General features: G+C 45.3%; 1 long non-coding RNA gene across 1 annotated transcript in view; it reads right to left on the reverse strand.

Moving 5' to 3' along the window:
- Nucleotides 1-22,184, reverse strand: part of LOC137561430 (uncharacterized) — an 80,161-nt gene that overhangs the window by 54,287 nt on the left and 3,690 nt on the right. The window contains exon 2 of the long non-coding RNA XR_011030009.1: nt 14,142-14,216. This is a non-coding gene — a long non-coding RNA (uncharacterized lncRNA). The remainder of the gene's footprint in view (nt 1-14,141; nt 14,217-22,184) is intronic.

The raw sequence follows: 22,184 nt of genomic DNA on the forward strand, positions 1-22,184 counted from the left end.
TGACTGCTGCCTAAAATGTCAGCTGCTAGGGCCATCAGCAATGGTTATGATGCAGACAAGATAATTCATCATTTTGCTTCCCTTTGTTCTATAGCTTAACAATAATACAACTGCCAATCACAATTTTTATCAACTATCAATACAGCAGAAAACAAACCACCCCAAAAAGGTAGAATATTTTTGTTAAAAATGTCACATAGAATATCTTTATATTATAAATATATTCAGTCTAAAAGGGTATGTTTGGAGGTTACAGCACAGGGGAGAAAGTGTTGTATCAAGGAACTTTTACATATACAAAGCACAATCATCTTTACAGTGTGCTTTGTTTTTTGAGTGGGAAAGGGCCCTTTCAGGATTAGGTGGAAGTACAGGTTGGCACCTAAAAGGTGATTGCCTGTTACAAGTGCGAGTTTACAGACAGATGCTAGCCAATCCCTGGGTGGGTGCTGGGTGTCTTCCCTGGCTTTTTTAAGCTGGTGTCACCTGCAATTGCTACTGTATGGATAACGCTCTCATAGAGCAGCAATTAAGCTGGCGAGGACACACACAGCAGAGATGGAGTCTTTTGTGCACCACCCAAACACATCAAATATTGAATGGCCAATGGCTGTCGAATTTTACTATCTCTATAAAGTATGAGGACCAACAAAGTTTGAGTACTATAAACAAATTGTTAGTTAGATAGAGAAGAGAGGTTAATGATTGGCAAAAAGGTAAGGTAAGCATTAAGGTAGGCTAGGGTATAAGGATGAGTAAGCCTTGGTTGCAGTTTTTAAGATATTGGGGTTCCAATCTCATCTCAACCTTATATCCAGCAACAGAATTGGCCAAATGCCAGGAAGCTGACACTGACACCTACATATAACCACTTATCTGTAGCTGGTAAAATTCTTATTATGCTAAAGAAGGTGGCCACACACACACACATTACTATTTTTTAAAATTTAGATTGAATTCGACCAATCCAATTTTTGAGTTAATTGGAAGCCTTGAATTTCAGAAAAAAAATATCCTAAATTTTGAAACGGTTGGATAGAAACCCCTTCCTATGTGGCAACCTTTCTTTAAATCAGTGCTGTCCAACTTCACTGGCATGGAGGGCCGTTTTTTTTCCAGACCACATGGTGGAGGGCTGGCAGACCTCCCAAAATACACCCCCCCCCCCCCCCAAAGGAAAAAAAATGTAGCAGCAGTATCCCCACAAAATGCAATTAGAGTGATAGCAGATTTTAACATAAAGTGCAACCAGATTGGCAGCAGATTCTCCACAAAATGCAACCAGATTGGCAGCATATTTCCCTACAAAATGCAGTCAGATTGTCCGCAGATTTCCCCACACAATGCAGTCACATTGGCCGCAGATTTCAACATAATCCTTTTCCCTCATGCTGCGGCTGCTGGAATGTAGATATGTACACCCCCTGCCCTCCCCTCATCCTTCCCTGTGCTGCCGCCTCTAACACACCTCAGATCAGCGGCGAGCAGGAGATTGGAACCAGCCAGACCAGCGCATAGCAGCCACGCGATGAATGCTTGAAGTGACATCATCGGTCACGTCCAGCACTTAAAGTCCACCGTGCGGCTGCTATGCTCCGGTCTGGCTGGTTCTCCTGCTCACCGCTGATCTGAGGTGTGTTAGAGGTGGCAGCACGGAGGGGAGAGGAGAGGGTGTAAATATTTACATTCCAGCAGCCGCAGCATGAGGGAAAGGGTTTAAAAAAAAAAAGTCCTCTGAGCTCTGGGGACTCGGGGGGACTTTGTAGCGCTGCCACAGCATGGAGCAGGGGGCCGCAGCAGGAGGCCTGGCGGGCCGGATACGGCCCCCGGGCTGCCAGTTGGACAGCACTGCTCTAAATAATCAACTTTTTATCATGTTGCATTTTCATACAACTACATTTTCCACTGTTACATTTATCACCATTTTCCATCTCTGTACATCTATCTACAACTCATGCCATCATCATTTGCTGTTTAGCATTACAATTACCAATGAGCACCACACTGCTACTTACAACTGATTTACCACACTTTATTTAGCCACAAACACGCCATAAACCAAGTACAATACAGTTACATATGATAATTCTACAAATAAAACACAATTTCATATATATTATTTTCCCGCTACATATAACATACCCTTCCAATGTTTTCATTATATACATATATACACACACTTTCATAATTCCTTCCATCCATCATTTGATATGTACTTAATAGTTATATACAATTAATTGAATACGGTTGTGTAAGGCTTGGTGGTGTATTCTCCACAGTCAGCATGCAACGCATGAGCTGACGTGGAGGAGGTACACACACTAGCACCAGGAAACAGGCTATCCCTAGTATAGTGGAGGGGAGGACTGACTCCAATAGGAGATTGTGGCGCACAGAGCCGGTGCAGATCTGACAGCCACAAACAATGCTTTCGTATAACGTCTCAGCGCAAAGTAGCGCTGAGCGCATAAACCGGAACTGAGGAGATCAGGTCAGGTAGACAGAATGAACGCTTGCTAGCTAGCGGCTACTTAGCGACAGCAAGCGTCAAAAACCAGACAGACTGGAATGAGGCAGCCAATGCGATGCGGCGATGGCGTGCCTCACAAAGACAGGACAGGATAGTCAGAAAATAGCAGGATTAAGATAGATGAACGTAACACAGATAAATATACAACAAGTATGTATTCCTAGCGTATTACAATTACAGCTATCAATGAAACTATTTGTAACGTCTGACTAACATATGTATATATCGGCAATGAACCGATATATGACATAAGCAGGAACGCTGACTAGGACTGGAGTAATACAGGGAACAGGACTCAGAAGGATTCGCTATCTCTTCGCAGAGATGAACGCAATCCACAAACGGTAACAGAACAGGATTCAGAAGGATTCGTTATCTCTTCGCAGAGATGAACGCAATCCACAAACAGTAACAGAACAGGATTCAGAAGGATTCGTTATCTCTTCGCAGAGATGAACGCAATCCACAAACGGTAACAGAACAGGATTCAGAAGGATTCGTTATCTCTTCGCAGAGATGAACGCAATCCACAAACAGGACCAGGAACAGGATAACTAGCTCAGCACGGGTGTTCACGGTACGCGCAAACTACCAAAACGTGCTGGAAAACTGACTAACTGCACACAGGATATAAACAGTTCGTGTACGTATACATCAGCGACACTGATGTATTAACGTAACACAAATACAAGAAAAATAATAAACGTGCTGGTATGCATATATATTGGCAATGAACCAATATATGATGCAAAGACCAGCAAAGTATCTTTATAACAAGAAACACGATCGGGGGCTAAAGCGACAGCAAGACAGGCTTAAGCTGAAGCTATGAAAACCCAAGGAAACCCTGCAGGAAGCAGATCTTTATACTGAGGTCATCCAATGGGAGCAGACATGCAGATTCCCACACAGGTGAATGATAATCAGTCACAAGCTGACAGCAGGGAAAGACAGACAAAGCTATGCAACTTGCATGGAAATAGATCAGAACTGCCTGAGCTGCAGCACTACTTCCAGCAATAGCTGCTGCAGCAGCGATCATTACAGTACCCCCGCCTTTAAAAGTGGATTCCAGACGCTTTTCAAAACTGAAATTTCCAACAAAACAGTCTGACTGATAATTCATGATGACCGGGACAGCCCGGCAAGACCGAATTCCAGAATCAGTCCCCGCAAGACTGGACCCATCAGAACCAGAACCTACAGAACCATGCCCATCAGTACTACAAGCCCCAATGTGACACCCATCAGAACCATGATTTCCAGAAGAAAGCCCTCCGAAATTCCCTGAGCGATACCCACCGCCTTCCAGGAACCGTTCAGAAACGCCAAAGCCTTTGCAATGCCCACCGGTACTGTCTTTACCAACACAAAACCCACTGTTGAACCAGTCCAAGGCACCAGGACAAGTTTTCTCAGAGACCTCCCAGAACACCTTGAAGCTCCAAAGAGATCCCCATAGGTCAGAATGCCCCTTAGGCTCACATGGAGAACTATCAAGAACCCCTATGGAACCTAGGGCAATTCCCAAGTCAGGGCCACAAGGACAAACATCAATATCAGGGCTTTCAGGGACCAGAACCATCTCTGGGCATGCAGGCAGACTGGCAACATCAGAACGTGTTCCCACTAAGGAAGCATCAGAGCACGCTAACACCTTAGACACAATTGGGCATTCTGGCACACAAAGAACATCTGGGCACACCGGCACAAGAGAAACCTCTGGGCATGTCAAGGAACTGTGAGCCTCAGGGTCAGCCAAGACAGGACCAAAACCAGGACTGGCCAAAAAAAATCATCATGACTAAACTTCGCAACTACTGGACTTTTACACGAGAATGCTGGATCAGACTTAGATGTCGCTGATTCCAGCAAAGTCAGTAACAAATCAGATTCAGGGGCACTAACAAGACAGGACAAATCTTCTGATGTATGCACTGAACCAGATAGGGACTCCACAACTACCTCTGGACTGGGCAGAGACTCATTTAATACACTGGATTGGAGCTCATGAGGCGCTGCAGAACAAGTCAGTATTGCAGCAGCCCCCACTGGACTAGGCAAAACTGAGGAATTCCCTGGACAGGAAGGGGACTCTGGAACCTCTGCCACAGCGGCCAGAGAACCAGAATCTTTCAGGATACAGGGCTGGGTTTCAGGAACACTCATCAGACCGGACTGAAATTCTGAGATTTCTATTATTTTGACCAGAGAATCAGAATTATCCATGTTACAGGGCAAGACTTCTGAAACATTCAGAGGACAGGGCTGGAGTTCCTCGGCTGTTACAACACTGGAGAGGGACTCGACATTGGTTAAATCAGACTGTGTACAGGGCAAGGTATCTGACACACTTGCTGACGAGGACAATATTTCAATGGCTTCTGCTTTGCTGGGCAGAAATTCATCAAGTTTTATTAGAGCAGACTGTAATTCCAAAACAGCTGCTAGACAAGTGAATATTACTGCAACACCAACTGAGGTAAGCAGTGCTTCAGCCTCCTCTGCTAGAGGGTTTAAAGTATCCAAAGTACTGGGTGAAGCATAAGTCTCTGCGACCACAGCTTCACTGGACAGGATCACTGAACAGTCCATATTGCAGGGCAAAACCATGGAAGCACCTGCTGGACAGCATAATGATTCTGTGACCTGAGTTTCATTGGAGAGATCTACTGCACAATTCATGGTACAGGGCAAATTTATTGGAAAATTTTCTGAACAAGGTAATAATTCTGCGATTTCAGGTTCACATAGCAGATGCTCTGAGCTATTCACGAAACTAGAGCGAGGTGTAGAAACAGGAAGATCAAGACACAATGTTTGCGCATCTGAATTACCATTCATTTGTAAAATTGGAAAATTCAGATGCTGGGGTTCTGAGTTTACTAGACAGGATTGCTGGGACTCGGAAACTGATGTAGTGCATCTATTGGCATCTGCTGGATCAGACAGGAGTTGAACTTTATTAACACAGGTAATTTCTGCAGAAGTGTTTGCAGAGACAGGCAAGATTTTTCTGGTGTCTGTTTCACTAAACAAAGAGTCATGAGTACTGGCTAGGCTGGACTTGGAAGTCAGCAGGACCTCTGGATTCTCTGCTGAGAAATTTGCGCAGGGCAAGGTTAAGAATGTATCAGTGGCTTCTGTTTTACTGGGAAGTAACACTGAGTTATCCATGGTACAGGGTGGAATTGCAGGAACTTCAATTTCACACAAAAAGAGCTCCGAATCACCTGCTGAATCAGCCAAAGGTGCTGAAGCAGGCGGGTCAGAACGCCAAATTTGCGAATTCGGAGTCACATAAAAATCATCCAAAATCAGTTCCCACACATCAATCAAGGGAGCCACACAGTCATACCTACACACACCAGCCTCTATTAGGTTATAGGCTGACTTAATGCATGCGTTCAATACCATTTCACTTTTTGCACTGTAAAATTGACAAAATGAACTTGAATCATTCTTCCATTCACAGACCAGGGCTTCCATCTCTCCCCTCTCGAATGGAGGATCCCATGCATACTTAACAGCGAAACATTTAGGCTGATCACAGTCTGCAGATATGATTGTGGCAGGCACATGTATAGGGTTAATTAGCAGGTGATTGGCAGATTCCTTATTCTTAAGAATCTCCAATACCTGTAGCAAGTGTTGAACTGTAGTGTATGCAAACTTCCCTTGGTTCACAAATAAGTTGATTTGTTCAATACTCTGTAATATCTCATCATAATCATACTCAGATAATTCTTTTAAACAAAAAACTTTATTTTCCCTAGCCAGGGAGGAAAGTTCATTAGTAGTTTCATAAGTCCATTTAACTCCCCTGAAAGACAATTGCATTTCATTATCTGTTAATGGCAGAATCTCATTATAGGTCTCAGTCGCTAAGGATAACGATTCTGCAGATTGGACACGTTTCTTAGAACGTTTGCGTTTTGCCTTTGACCTTGCGGTTTTTGGTGATTTATTCAAAGCTGCAGGAAAATTATCAGTAACACTTTCTGCTTGCTGCTCATTCTTGCAAGCAATTGAAGGAGCAGCTGATTGGCCTGCTGCCAGGAGTTCATTAAGAGGAAAAGGCAATGGATCTATGCGCAACCAGTTATGGATCACAAACGCTAGAAATTCCAGCGGTCTATCTTTCAAATCGGAATGATTGAGAACATCAAATGCCCACTGGAATAATTCCCCTTTAAACAAAATATAACTTAGTTGGAGTGCCCAGGTTGAAACAGGAGTCGCTTGGAGATCAGGATTGGTCAGGAACCTGGCACATTCAGAGAAAAACTCATTTTCTGTTTCAGAGCTAAGTTCTTCAAATTTCTTAAAGGAACAGGAACCATAATTAACAGTGTCATACTTTCTGGGAATCCCCCCCACAATGGGGATTGGTAATGGGGTTTTCATAATGTAAGGCTTGGTGGTGTATTCTCCACAGTCAGCATGCAACGCATGAGCTGACGTGGAGGAGGTACACACACTAGCACCAGGAAACAGGCTATCCCTAGTATAGTGGAGGGGAGGACTGACTCCAATAGGAGATTGTGGCGCACAGAGCCGGTGCAGATCTGACAGCCACAAACAATGCTTTCGTATAACGTCTCAACGCAAAGTAGCGCTGAGCGCATAAACCGGAACTGAGGAGATCAGGTCAGGTAGACAGAATGAACGCTTGCTAGCTAGCGGCTACTTAGCGACAGCAAGCGTCCAAAACCAGACAGACTGGAATGAGGCAGCCAATGCGATGCGGCGATGGCGTGCCTCACAAAGACAGGACAGGATAGTCAGAAAATAGCAGGATTAAGATAGATGAACGTAACACAGATAAATATACAACAAGTATGTATTCCTAGCGTATTACAATTACAGCTATCAATGAAACTATTTGTAACGTCTGACTAACATATGTATATATCGGCAATGAACCGATATATGACATAAGCAGGAACGCTGACTAGGACTGGAGTAATACAGGGAACAGGACTCAGAAGGATTCGCTATCTCTTCGCAGAGATGAACGCAATCCACAAACGGTAACAGAACAGGATTCAGAAGGATTCGTTATCTCTTCGCAGAGATGAACGCAATCCACAAACAGTAACAGAACAGGATTCAGAAGGATTCGTTATCTCTTCGCAGAGATGAACGCAATCCACAAACGGTAACAGAACAGGATTCAGAAGGATTCGTTATCTCTTCGCAGAGATGAACGCAATCCACAAACAGGACCAGGAACAGGATAACTAGCTCAGCACGGGTGTTCACGGTACGCGCAAACTACCAAAACGTGCTGGAAAACTGACTAACTGCACACAGGATATAAACAGTTCGTGTACGTATACATCAGCGACACTGATGTATTAACGTAACACAAATACAAGAAAAATAATAAACGTGCTGGTATGCATATATATTGGCAATGAACCAATATATGATGCAAAGACCAGCAAAGTATCTTTATAACAAGAAACACGATCGGGGGCTAAAGCGACAGCAAGACAGGCTTAAGCTGAAGCTATGAAAACCCAAGGAAACCCTGCAGGAAGCAGATCTTTATACTGAGGTCTTTCAATGGGAGCAGACATGCAGATTCCCACACAGGTGAATGATAATCAGTCACAAGCTGACAGCAGGGAAAGACAGACAAAGCTATGCAACTTGCATGGAAATAGATCAGAACTGCCTGAGCTGCAGCACTACTTCCAGCAATAGCTGCTGCAGCAGCGATCATTACAGGTTGAATATGATTTGCCATTCCATCACACACCAGGCAATTCTTGGTAAAGTTGGTCTGAATTTTCCAACACGTTCAATCTCAAAACAACTGAGAAAATTCCTTCCATCCATAATTTCATAATTCCTTCCATCCATCATTTGGTATGTACTTAATAGTTATATACAATTAATTGAATACGGTTGAATATGATTTGCCATTCCATCACACACCAGGCAATTCTTGGTAAAGTTGGTCTGAATTTTCCAACACGTTCAATCTCAAAACAACTGAGAAAAAAAAATGGGACATATGATCTGATTTCTCAGTCAAAATTTTCCAACATATCCAATCTCAAAAGACTTGAGACAAAGTGGAAAATTTGATCAGATTTCTTAATCATAAACCTTTCAATTTTTTGGTAAAACAGATCATTTTAATTGAATTGGGGTTACATTTGAACAGAAAAATGGTAGCATTTGTGGCCAAAGACACCATGCATCTGTGCAATTAGATGGTCCATTCAAGTAGTAAAGAGGTCGGCACCACTCCAAGCATCAGGAAAAGCTCTTTTATTTGCATCAATAAAAGAGCTTTTCCTGATGCTTGGAGTGGTGCCGACCTCTTTACTACTTGAATGCTTTGAGCACCTCAGTGGACGCAGAGGTGAAGGTCGAGGCACACTCATCTTCTTTCTGGTGTGGAGCTCCTCCTGACTACAGAGTGTATAACATTAGATGGTCCATTGTCATTGTGCAGATTCATCTTGGAGTTTATGTGGAGTACAATGTGTCAGCATAAACACTGCAGCTCACCTCATCCTTCCAGTCAAATACAATTACTGGTACCATTTGATGTTATACCTTAACTTGCAGTTAAAAATAATTAATATGTTCCTCAGCTAAAATTCCATCATATAATTTCACTCTCTTCAAATAATTTTTGACTAAATGTGATATAACAGAATAACTAAATTACAGTTCTGGCAAACAATCATATTTCATGAATTGAAGCAAAGGAACATTAGTGCTTTGGCCTGCAGGCTGTCATCAAAAAAAGCTCAGTCCACCCAATTATAATTATTGCTTTTCTCTTCTGTAGAAAATGAGACCGTTTGTTTATTATGTATGAAAATGTGTTTTCTGTACAGAAAGATTTTAGCATGCACATCTTCAATGCACTAAGGCTAAAAAAAATAATAATATATATGCAGTTAAAGTGGGATGAAACCCCATATTAACTGAAAAAAAGTAAAATAAAAAATGAATCATCCAATGAGAAATTATTTATTTAGCTTACCTAGCCTGTTGTTTTTAGTGTTCACTGTCAGATTTAGGAGAAATGTGATATGAAAAAAAGAAAATAATATTTCTGCTGGTTTCCATCTTTACTCTGTGATGTTAAAAGTGATGTTACTTCTTTTTTTAACCCAGGTGTGTTCATTTACTGCTTATTTTACAGATTATTATCCCTCCCACAGAAACTTCACCTACATAACAGACTTACATCACTGTAAACTTATTTACTAAATTACGGTACATTGTGGTCATGGTGTTTTTAACTACTTGCCGACTGCTCCACGCCAATTGGCGTGAGCAGTGCGGCAGCCCCAGGACCGCTCCACGCAAAGCGCGTGCATCTCCTGCTGGGAAGGCGGAGCTCTGCCCTGCCTTCAGTCTCCGAGCGACGATTGCCGTCTAATTACTGCTATCTGCAGCAGCGCTGTACTGGGGACAGCCGTGTGACACGGCTGTCCCCCTGGGGCACCAGAGAGCGATCGGCTCTCATAGGCTGAAGCCTATGACAGCTAATCGCCGTTATTGGCTGGCGGCGGGTGGGCAGGATTTTGAAGGAAAGTAAAAAACAAAAAATTACGTATATTTAATAAAAACAAAAAGGAATAAATATTTGCAAAAAAAACCAAACAAACAACTGGGGTGATCAGACCCCACCAACAGAGAGCACTGTTGGTGAGGAGAAAGGGGGGGGGGGGGGATCACTTGTGTGCTGTGTTGTGTGGCTCTGCAGCTTGGCCTTAAAGCTGCAGTGGCCTATTTAACTGAAAATGGCCTGGTCTTTAGGGGGGTTAACACTGCGGTCCTCAAGTGGTTAACCTATCTGAAATGGGTATTTTCTGTTTCTTGCACTTGGAGATAAGCTTGTTATTGTGGCTAGAAAATAAAAGGGAGAGACTTCCCACAATCCTGTTGGCACTGCACACTTCAGCATAGCTTAGCAAAGGCACACAGACCAGGGGAAAAAAAATTAGGGGACATATCTGAACGTTAAAAAAAGGGTTGATATATGTATACACGTTACACTAACAATTCTGTACCAGCAGCCTCTGGCCCCTCAAGGACCAGAGATTGCTGGTACCAAAAAACGAGGCTTTTCGACGTATCGCTGCATGGACCCGTAACTCACCCATCAAAGCATGCTCCTGCTCTGCTGTCGCTATGACACCAGAATTCTGTGAGCCGGTCAGGAGCCAATTTCATTGGCTTCTGACACTGTCATCAATGTGAGCCAATAGGATTAGCTCACAGTGATTACAGGATCAGGAGCCAATGAAATCGGTTCCTGACCAACTCACAGAGCTCTGCCATCATACTGATGGCAGAGCGAGGGGCCCACAGCAAGAGAGAGATTGGCGGGAGCGGTGGATCCATGCTACACGGTAATTGACTACGTCCTGGCAGGAATAAGCAGCCACAAACAGGGCAAAAATTTCAATTATTGCGGTCTGGAAGCGGATAAGCAAAACACACACTTTAGACCAGTCTTTCTCAAATGTTTCACTCTGGAGGAACACTTCAAAAAAATGTGGGATCTCAGGGAACCCCTGCAATAGTGGAGGGAGGTAGGATTTATTTTGCAGGAGATGCTGCCTTTAAAGAGACTCTGAAGCGAGAATAAATCTCGCTTCAGAGCTCATAGTTAGCAGGGGCATGTGTGCCCCTGCTAAAACGCCGCTATCCCGCGGCTAAACGGGGGTCCCTTCACCCCCAAACCCCCCCTGCAAAATCAACGACCAACTTGGTCGTAAATTTTGCTCTTCCTGGAGGCAGGGCTAACGGCTGCAGCCCTGCCTCTCAGCGCGTCTATCAGACGCGCATCACCGCCTCTCCCCCGCCCCTCTCAGTGAAGGAAGACTGAGAGGGGCGGGGGAGAGGCGGAGGTACACGTCTGATAGACGCGCAGGAGGCAAGGCTGCGGCGTTAGCCCTGTCCCAATGCGGAAGCGCTCCCCCGCTGCACGGAGGGGATTTGGGGGATCAGGGACCCCCGTTAAGCCGCAGGATAGCGGCGTTTTAGCAGGGGCACACATGCCCCTGCTATCTATGAGGTCTGAAGCGAGATTTATTCTCGCTTCAGACTCTCTTTAAAAGAAAATGTGGCTAAAAACTTTTTGTAACTGTAACAGTCTCCTTGTTTAGCCCCCATTCCATGTTCCTCCTCTATAGTACTCCATATTATAGTAGCCACGGGTAGTGTTTCTAATTATCAGAATCAATTTTATTTCGCCAAGTAAGTTTGCACCTACAAGGAATTTGTCTTGGCAGTTGCTTAACAAACGCAAACAAAAACAATACAAGGACAGACAGTGTGTATATTACAAGTCAAGGACATTTATGCAAGTATAGCGGCAGTAAGCAATGTGAGAATTGTTCATTTACAGTTCTGTGCTGATTACTATCAAGTCCTAGCAGCTCTAGCGGGGTTCTGCATTTAGTATGGCTGCCACTTGAGGAAAAAAGCTGTTCCTGTGTCTGAAGGTTTTGGTAGCGATTGACTGGAATCTTACTCCTGAAGGCATGCGCTGGAAGATGGAGTGAGCTGGGTGAGAGGGGTCAGAGGCAATTTTGGTTGCTTTCTTTCTGCACCTGCTAGCGTAAAGATCCCGCAGGGAAGGTAAGCTAAAGCCAATTATCCTTTCCGCTGTTCAGATGATGCACTGCAGCCTCCCCTTTTCTAATGCTGAGCAGGAGCTGAACTATACAGTCATAGATGATGTTATGGTGGATTCAATAATTGCAGTGTAGAACTGCACCATTAAATTTTGAGGTAGGCGAAACTTTTTCAGCTGCCGTAGATGGTACATCCTCTGTTGCGCTTTCTTGACAATAGGGGCCATATTGTTATCCCAATATAGGTTGTGTGAGATTGTGGACCCAAGAACCTTGAATGACTCTACCTGGGTTATTGTGGATCCATTTATGGTTAAGGGGAGGTGCTGGGGGGGGGGGGGGGGTCTCCTAAAGTCTATTATCATCTCCATGGTTTTGAGAGCATTTAGTTCCAAGTTGTTGCTGCTGCACCAGGAGGAAAGCTGTCCCACCACATGCCTGTATGCAGACTCATCCCCGTTTTGTATGAGACCAACTACTGTTGTATCATCTGCAAACTTCAGAACTTTAACAGATGGATCTGTGGAGATGCAGTCATTGGTGTACAGTGAGTAGAGCAGTGGGGAAAGCACACAGCCCTGGGGTGCACCAGTACTGACGGTCAGAGAGCTTGATGTGTGTTTACCAAGTCTAACACGCTGTCTCCTATCGGTTAGGAAATCGGTTATCCATTTGCAGATGGATTCAGGTATGTGTAGCTGGTAGAGCTTGCTGTGTAGCAGAGATGGCATTATGGTATTAAATGCAGAGCTGTAATCTATAAATAAAATCCTGGTGTAGGTTCCAGGGGTGTCTAGATGCTGTAGTACATAATGCATACACATGTTCACGGCATCATCTGCGGATCTATTAGACCTGTAGGCAAATTGCAGAGAGTCCAGCAGGGGATCTGTGATAGATTTCAGATAAGCCATTAACAGTTTTTTGAATGCTTTCATGACCAAAGATGTCAGGGCAACAGGCCTGTAATCATTTAAACATGTAGGTTTTGAATTTTTTGGGATTGGTGCAATGGTTGAGCTTTTAAAACAGGCCGGAACAATTGAGAGTTCGAGAGATGCTTTGAATATGTCTGTGAATACAGGAGCTAATTAATCGGCACAGAGTTTCAAGCATTTTGCAGAGACAGTGTCTGGCCCCATTGCTTTCCTAGTGTTTTGTCTTTTGAAGAGTCTGTTTACATCTGATTGGCATATTGTTAGAGCATGCACATCTGGAGACAGGTCAATAGATTGTGCCTGGCCTCCTGTGTTGTGTAGATGCTGAGGCACCGCAGGGGGTGGAGACCTTGGCTGGCAGGAAGAGTGTTCAGTTTGCCTGTTGCAGAGATGGAAATTATGCGAATTGACTTGGTGTGTTTGGCTTTTGTTGCTAGTGTCAAACCTGCAATAAAATGTATTCAGTTAATTTGCAAGCTGCAGATTGTGTAGTGAGGGCGGAGATTTCTTCCTGTAACTGGTAATTTCATGCAGAGATTTCCATATTGTGAACGAATCGGCATTGGAACATTGTTTCCCAAGTTTTTTAGAATAATCTTTTTTTGCGTCAGTAATGGCTCTCTGCAGTTTGTATTTCGCAGCTTTGTAGAGGACTTTATCGCCTGTACAATATGCCCTTTCTTTGTCGAGGCACAGCTTCCTAAGATGTGATGTAAACCAGGGTTTATCGTTATTGTATCCGGTGCACTTTTTTGTAGGGATTACCTTCACAAAAGGTAATATATGATGCCACAGCGTCAGTGTATTCATTTAGGTCACAGGTGGATTCTTTAAATATATTCCAGTTTGTTAAATCAAAGCAGCTCTGTAGTTTTTCTACAGCTTCACTCGTCCATTTCTTAACTGTGGTCACTACAGGTTTGGCAGTTTTTAGTCTTTGTATGTATGTTGGGATAAGTTGTATAACAGCATGATCCGAGTTCCCCAGAGCTGCCCTGCTGACAGAGTGATACGAGTCCTTAGTTATAGTGTAACAGTGATCAAGTGTCTTACCTTCTCTAGTTGCGCTTGTGACGTGTTGCCTGTATTTGGGGAGTTCTTTGGAAAGATTAGCACTGTTGAAATCCCCTAGTATGATAAAAAAAATGTCATTAATGTGTTCTTTATTATATTGACCCTTAAATTTAGTCATTTTTATAGAGGAGCCAAATTCACCTCACCTGAGGCCATTCTCATTAGAGGGAAAAATGCCAAGAAACCCTTGCAATGTCCTGAAGGAACCCTGGGGTTCCAGGGAACTCTGGCTGAAAATGCCTGCTTAAGACATTCTTCAGCCAAACAAACATTTGTGAAAACCTAACGTCGACTGTGTACAGCTGTTACATGAGGCCCCTGGCCAATCCTTCATGCCAGATCTCTGCCTTACCCACTCCATGGAAAAAGAAGAAAAACGATTTCAAACCTGCATACCCCTATGTAAACATAAATAAGGTCTTAGGTTGTACAGCTGTACAGGCAGGGTCCCTCCTCCATGGCAGCAGCATGGAGGTGCTGCAGAGGTGGGCGTGTCACAAGAACCAGCGAGGATGCTAAGAAGACACACGCCACTCTCACCCTCATTACTAGGGGTGCTCAAAAATATGCTGATTTCTCCACCTTGCTTGCAATGCAAATTTGGCACTAGTCTACTTTAGGGGACCCAGCAGGAAAACTCATAAGCAAATTCAGCTAATGTGATTGGGTGGATAGCACCCTCTCAAACTGCTAGGTGTCCAATAGGTTGTAGTAAACCACACCCACACTACTCGGCCCATCACAACACTTTGTGCTGTAGAGGGTGCTGTGATTGGAGAGCTGTTCCCTATAAGGTTTCTAATTGGGGCCCCTAAAGTGGACTAGTGCCGTAATTTTCATGCAAGTAGTACATCCAAATTAGAATGAAGCACATTTAATCAGTTTTAAACTAAATACATTTTGCAAAAATGTGCATGCAAATCAGAAGAAGTAGCAACTCATTGGCAGTCTCTGCTCACCATGCCAGTGTTTTCTTGTTGTTGTCAAGCATACAGTTTTCACACAAGTAGGCAGCTAGATCACAGGTTTACTGCTAGGAAACCGTCATGTAAGCAAGGCATTGCACAAACAAGGCTGCTGGTTCCGCAAGCTCAGTCTTTATCACCCATATTTACGTTACATAAAAATGGGGTAGATTCAGTAAAATGCAGTAAGCAAAGAAACAAGCAGAATGCAATATAATACATGCAATGCATTACACTCTACTCATCATGCGTAAGACTTTACACAAATTAATCTGCTCACAGCAGTTCAGTAAATACGCCCTAAGGCGCTAGTCTACTTTAGGGGCCCCAGAAAGAAATCTCATAGGGAAATTCCACTTATGTGATTGGGTGGACAGCGTCCTCTCGAACTGCTAGGTTTCAGATAGGTTGTAGTAAACTATGCCCACACTTTTCGGCCAATCACAATGCAACGCTAGTCTACTTTAGGGGACCCAGCAAGAAACCTCATTGGGAACAGTTCTCCAATTACAGTGCTCTCTTAGGCCTCTTGCACACTGCAAGCAATTCAGATTCAGATTCCGCTTTTTAATCTGTTTTTACTTCAGATTCAGATTCAGATTTGCAGTTTGCTCCTTGCACACTGCAAATCTGAATCTGAATCAGAGGTAAAAACTGATTAAAAAGCGGAATCGGAATCTGAATTGCTTGCAGTGTGCAAGAGGCCTTAGGCCTGGAACCCACTATCAGTATGATACTAAGCCATTTCTAAGTGCTTGTGATTTGAAAAGCTCTTACTAATGTAATGCTATGGGTATGATACCACTTGAGCGATGTGATTTGATAAAAATCACCCATAAAGTGCCAACATTTTATGCAGAGCTGTACGCAGCATTGCATTAGCAAGAGCTTTTCAAATTACAAGCAAAGGTGTAGCTATGGGTGGGCAAGGGGGGACATATGTACCTGGGCGCAGCACTGTGAGGGCGCTCAGCACGACCATTGCACCCCAATGTGCATGAGAGGTGGCTCGCTGGCTGCTCGAAGTGCCCCTGCTTCTCTCCCTCCCACTGCAGAAGTGTTAACAGCAGCAGAATACGGCTATCTAAAGGGGGCACATCTGGCTATCTAAAAAGGGTGAAGGGGGCACATCTGGCTAACTAAGGGGCACACATTTGGCTAGTTAAAGGGGGGCACTTATGGCTATCTGAATGGGGTAAGGGGCACATATAGCTATCTAAATAACTTTTGACTCCACCCATGACCATGACCACATTCTGATGTGTGGCCATGCCAATTTTGTCCAGAGGGGGGCACAAAAACTGTCTTTGTCCCCGGGCACTGAAAACCCTAGCTACACCTCTGATTACAAGTGCTTAGAAAAGGCTGCTAATAGGTTTGCGTTCTTACAGCACAAAGTGTTGTGATTGGCCAAAAAGTGTGAGCGTAGTTTACTACAACCTTTGTAAACCTAGCAGTTCAAGAAGGTGCCGTCCACCCAATTATGTTAGCAACATCTCCCCATGAGGTTTCCTGCTGGGTCCCCTAAAATAGACTAGGGCCTACAAAGCTTTGTACTGGAGAACTGTTCCTTATGCAGTTACCTGCTGGATACCCTAAAGTTTGGACAACTCTGGATTTAAACATACAGGCCCATATGCAATTCACTTTTTCACCCGAGTTTTCTACCAGGAGATAATTTTAATCTGTTGTGAAAATATCACCTAGGAGAAAACTCAAGAGAAAAAGTGAATTGCATATGGGCCACAGTTCCCAACTTACAAACAATTCGAGTTACAATGGTTCAGGGATACAAGCAAAGGTGTCTTCATGTACAAATTATACAATACAGTTTTTTTTATAACATTATTGTTGTTAGATGTTACAGTATCGTATAGATTGTTATAAGTAGTTTTAAACATTTTAAAAGCACATTTAGTTTAGTTTATACTACATGTCCAAATCATTCATCCACAGTTTACCATGTTTGCACAGGACTCAACTTACAAACAAATTCAACTTACAAACAATTTCCCAGAACGGAACCTGTTTGTAAGTAGGGGACTGCATGTATAGTATAAACAATGTTTTTTTGTTGTTGTTGTTTTCAGTGTGCATTTGATGTGTATTAACCACTTTCGGATTTCCCAGACGCATAACTATGCCCCTATTGACTTAATGAGCGGATCAGGGGCGTTGATAAACGCCCCTGCCGCTATTGTGCTGTGCGGACACGATCGCGCGCGTACACGCGCGCGGTCCCGCGCGCCCCCGCTCCCGCGCGCTCCCGCCCGCGGGTGCGCGCCCCCGTGCGTGCACATGCGCGTGCACCAGCTTCATTTATCTCTGGGTGGGATTGATGAATGGGAGTAATTACTCCCATCACCAATCAGATGCCTGTAACCATGAATGAGCACTGCTATAAGCCAATAGCAGTGCTCATTCATTTGTGAGGTTTACAAACAATGTTGCCAGCACTTAAGAAGATACAGTTACCTTGTAATCACTCCTGAGAGGATTACAAGGTAACTGGATCTTCTTTTCTTGTATTCTGACTGCCACCTAGAGGATTTTATAAATATACCAGGACTTATAAATAAATATACCAGGACTATATACCCCTGATCAACCCTGATTAACCCTGATCAACCCTGATCTAATCCTAGCCTCCCTTGCTTTTTTTTTATGGTTGGAAATATAGAAATAGTGTATCTTTTCATTTTTTTCTCTTTTTTCTTTTTAAAATGCATAGAGAATAACATTATTACTAAAATAAAATATCACCCTTGAAAAGCCTAATTTGTGGCGAAAAAAACAACCTATAGATCATTCACATGTGATGAGTAGCAATAAAGTTATCAGTGAATGAATGGGAGGAGCGCTGAAATGTAAAAGTTGTTTTGGTTTTAAGGGAAGAAAACCTGTGATCCTGAAGTGGTTAAACTACTTGCAAGAGTGTAACAACAAAAATGTGTGATAACAAAAAACAAAACAAAAGCAAAACAGTACTGTATGTATTTTGTATACAGTAGAGATGCGCCGAACGGTTCGCCGGCGAACGGTTCCACGCGAACTTCGGTGGTTCGCGTTCGCGTCCCGCTGGCGAACCTTTGCGGAAGTTCGGTTCTCCCCATAATGCACCTTGAGGGTCAACTTTGACCCTCTACATCACAGTCAGCAGGCCCAGTGTAGCCAATTAGGCTACACTAGCCCCTGGAGCCCCACCCACCCTTATATAAGGCAGGCAGCGGCGGCAATTACGGTCACTCGTGTGCTGCCTGCGTTAGTGAGAGTAGGGCGAGCTGCTGCAGACTGTCTCTCAGGGAAAGATTAGTTAGGCTTAACTTGTTCCTGGCTGGCTGCATACCTGTTCTGTGAACCCACCACTGCATACCTGTACTGTGAACCCACCACTGCATACCTGTTCAGTGAACCTGCCACTGCATACCTGTTCAGTGAACCTGCCACTGCATACCTGTGCTGTGAACCCACCACTGCATACCTGTGCTGTGAACCCATCACTGCATACCTGTTCAGTGAACCTGCCACTGCATACCTGTGCTGTGAACCCATCACTGCATACCTGTTCAGTGAACCTGCCACTGCATACTTGTGCTGTGAACCCACCACTGCATACCTGTGCTGTGAACCCACCACTGCATACCTGTTCTGTGAACCCACCACTGCATACCTGTTCTGTGAACCCACCACTGCATACCTGTTCAGTGAACCCACCACTGCATACCTGTTGTGTTCAGTGAACCCGCCACTGCATACCTGTTCTGTTCAGTGGACCCGCCACTGTATACCTGTTTAGTAAACCCGCCACTGCATACCTGTTGTGTTCAGTGAACCTGCCACTGCATACCTGTTCTGTGAACCCACCACTGTATACCTGTTCTGTTCAGTGAACCCGCCACTGCATACCTGTTGTGTTCAGTGAACCCGCCACTGTATACCTGTACTGTTCAGTGAACCCGCCACTGCATACCTGTTCAGTGAACCCGCCACTGCATACCTGTTGTGTTCAGGGAACCCGCCACTGCATACCTGTTGTGTTCAGTGAACCCGCCACTGCATACCTGTTGTGTTCAGTGAACCTGCCACTGTATACCTGTATTGTTCAGTGAACCCGTCACTGCATACCTGTTCTGTTCAGTGAACCTGCCACTGTATACCTGTACTGTTCAGTGAACCCGCCACTGCATACCTGTTGTGTTCAGTGAACCCACCACTGCATACCTGTTCAGTGAACCCACCACTGCATACCTGTTGTGTTCAGTGAACCCGCCACTGCATACCTGTTCTGTTCAGTGGACCCGCCACTGTATACCTGTTCAGTGAACCCACCACTGCATACCTGTTGTGTTCAGTGAACCTGCCACTGCATACCTGTTCTGTGAACCCGCCACTGTATACCTGTTCTGTTCAGTGAACCCGCCACTGCATACCTGTTGTGTTCAGTGAACCCGCCACTGTATACCTGTACTGTTCAGTGAACCCGCCACTGCATACCTGTTCAGTGAACCCGCCACTGCATACCTGTTGTGTTCAGTGAACCCGCCACTGCATACCTGTTGTGTTCAGTGAACCCGCCACTGTATACCTGTACTGTTCAGTGAACCCGCCACTGCATACCTGTTCAGTGAACCCGCCACTGCATACCTGTTGTGTTCAGTGAACCCGCCACTGCATACCTGTTGTGTTCAGTGAACCCGCCACTGCATACCTGTTGTGTTCAGTGAACCCGCCACTGCATACCTGTTGTGTTCAGTGAACCCGCCACTGCATACCTGTTGTGTTCAGTGAACCCGCCACTGCATACCTGTTCAGTGAACCCGCCACTGCATACCTGTTGTGTTCAGTGAACCCGCCACTGCATACCTGTTGTGTTCAGTGAACCCGCCACTGCATACCTGTTGTGTTCAGTGAACCCGCCACTGCATACCTGTTGTGTTCAGTGAACCCACCGCATCAGTGCGCATACCTGTGCAGTTAAGTGAACCCACCTACCTACGTGAGTGCACGCAGTGTGATATACCACTCCGTGCATACCCGATATGGACAAAACAGGTAGAGGAAGAGGTAGTGCCAGAGCCAGAGGAAGGCAACCCGGCAGGTCTGCGCGAGGTCGTGTAAATCTAATTTCGTGTGGACCTGGCCCACAGTACAGTGCTCGGAAGAAGGCACGTCCTATCACCTCCCAAGATTGTCAGGACGTGGTTGAGTATTTAGCGACACAGAACACCTCATCTTGCTCAGCCACCAGCGCTACTACTAGCACCACTTCCGCTGCATTTGACACTTCGCAAGAATTATTTAGTGGTGAAATCACTGATGCACAGCCATTGTTGTTACAGCCAGATGATTTTTCACCAGCTCATATGTCTGCGTTACGCGGCAACACTATGGATGTAACGTGTAAGGAGGATGAAGGACCTACTGATGGTGCATGTTTGGATTTTTCTGAGGCAAGCGAAGCTGGGCAGGATGATTACGATGCTGACGATGATAGGGATCCTCTGTATGTTCCCAATAGAGGAGATGAAGAGGGGGACAGTTCAGAGGGGGAGTCAGAGAGTAGTAGGAGGAGAGAAGTTGCTGAAAGAAGCTGGGGCAGCTCTTCGTCAGAAACAGCTGGTGGCAGAGTCCTGCACCATGTATCGCCACCTATGTACAGCCAGCCAACTTGCCCTTCAGCATCAGCTGCTGAGGTCCCCATAGTGCCCACATCCCAGGGTGGCTCAGCGGTGTGGAAATGTTTTAATGTGTGTGCCTCAGATCGGACCAAAGCCATCTGTTCGCTCTGCCAACAAAAATTGAGCCGTGGAAAGGCCAACACTCACGTAGGGACAAGTGCCTTACGAAGGCACCTGGAGAAAAGGCACAAACAGCAATGGGATGGCCACCTGAGCAAAAGCAGCAGCAGCACACAAAAGAAAAGTCACCCTCCTTCTCCTCTTCCTCCTTCAGGTGCATCATCTGCTTCTGCCGCTTTCTCCCTTGCACCTTCACAGGCACCCTCCTCCACTCCGCCTCTGCACTTGAGCGGTTCCTGCTCCTCTGCCCACAGCAGCAGTCAGGTGTCCGTGAAGGAAATGTTTGAGCGGAAGAACCCAATTTCGGCCAGTCACCCCCTTGCCCGGCATCTGACAGCTGGCGTGGCCGAACTGTTAGCTCGGCAGCTGTTACCATACCAGCTGGTGGACTCTGAGGCCTTCCGTAAATTTGTGGCCTTCGGAACACCGCAGTGGAAGATGCCAGGCCGCACTTATTTTTCGAGAAAGGCCATACCCCAACTGCACCGTGAAGTTGAGAGGCAAGTGGTGTCATCTCTTGCGAAGAGCGTTGGGTCAAGGGTACACCTGACCACAGATGCCTGGTCTGCCAAGCACGGGCAGGGCCGCTACATTATGTACACAGCCCATTGGGTGAACCTGGTGGTGAACGATGGCAAGCAGGGCGCAGCGGACCAAATTGTGACACCTCCACGGCTTGCAGGCAGGCCTCCTGCCACCTCCTCTCCTCCTGCTACATGCTCTTCGCTGTCCTCCTCCTCGGCTGAGTGGCAGTTCTCCTCTCCAGCTACACAGCCCCAGCTCCGCAGGGCCTATGCTGCATGCCAGGTACGACGCTGTCACGCCATCTTAGACATGTCTTGTCTCAAAGCGGAGAGTCACACTGGAGCAGCTCTCCTGGCTGCTCTTAAGAAACAGGTGGATGAGTGGCTGACCCCGCACCACCTGGAGATAGGCAACGTGGTGTGCGACAACGGCAGCAATCTGCTTGCCGCTTTGCATATGGGGAAGCTGACACACATACCCTGCATGGCACATGTCATGAATCTAGTTGTTCAAAGATTTGTGGCAAAGTACCCTAGCTTAGCGGATGTCCTGAAGCAGGCCAGGAAGTTCTGTGGGCATTTGAGGCGGTCTTACACAGCCATGGCACGCTTTGCGGAAATTCAGCGGAAAAACAACATGCCGGTGAGACGCCTCATTTGCGATAGCCCGACTCGCTGGAATTCGACCCTGCTCATGTTCTCCCGCCTGCTAGAACAGAAGAAAGCCGTCACCCA

Source organism: Hyperolius riggenbachi, chromosome 3, assembly GCF_040937935.1.
Source record: "Hyperolius riggenbachi isolate aHypRig1 chromosome 3, aHypRig1.pri, whole genome shotgun sequence".
In the NCBI taxonomy this organism is placed as follows: domain Eukaryota; kingdom Metazoa; phylum Chordata; class Amphibia; order Anura; family Hyperoliidae; genus Hyperolius; species Hyperolius riggenbachi.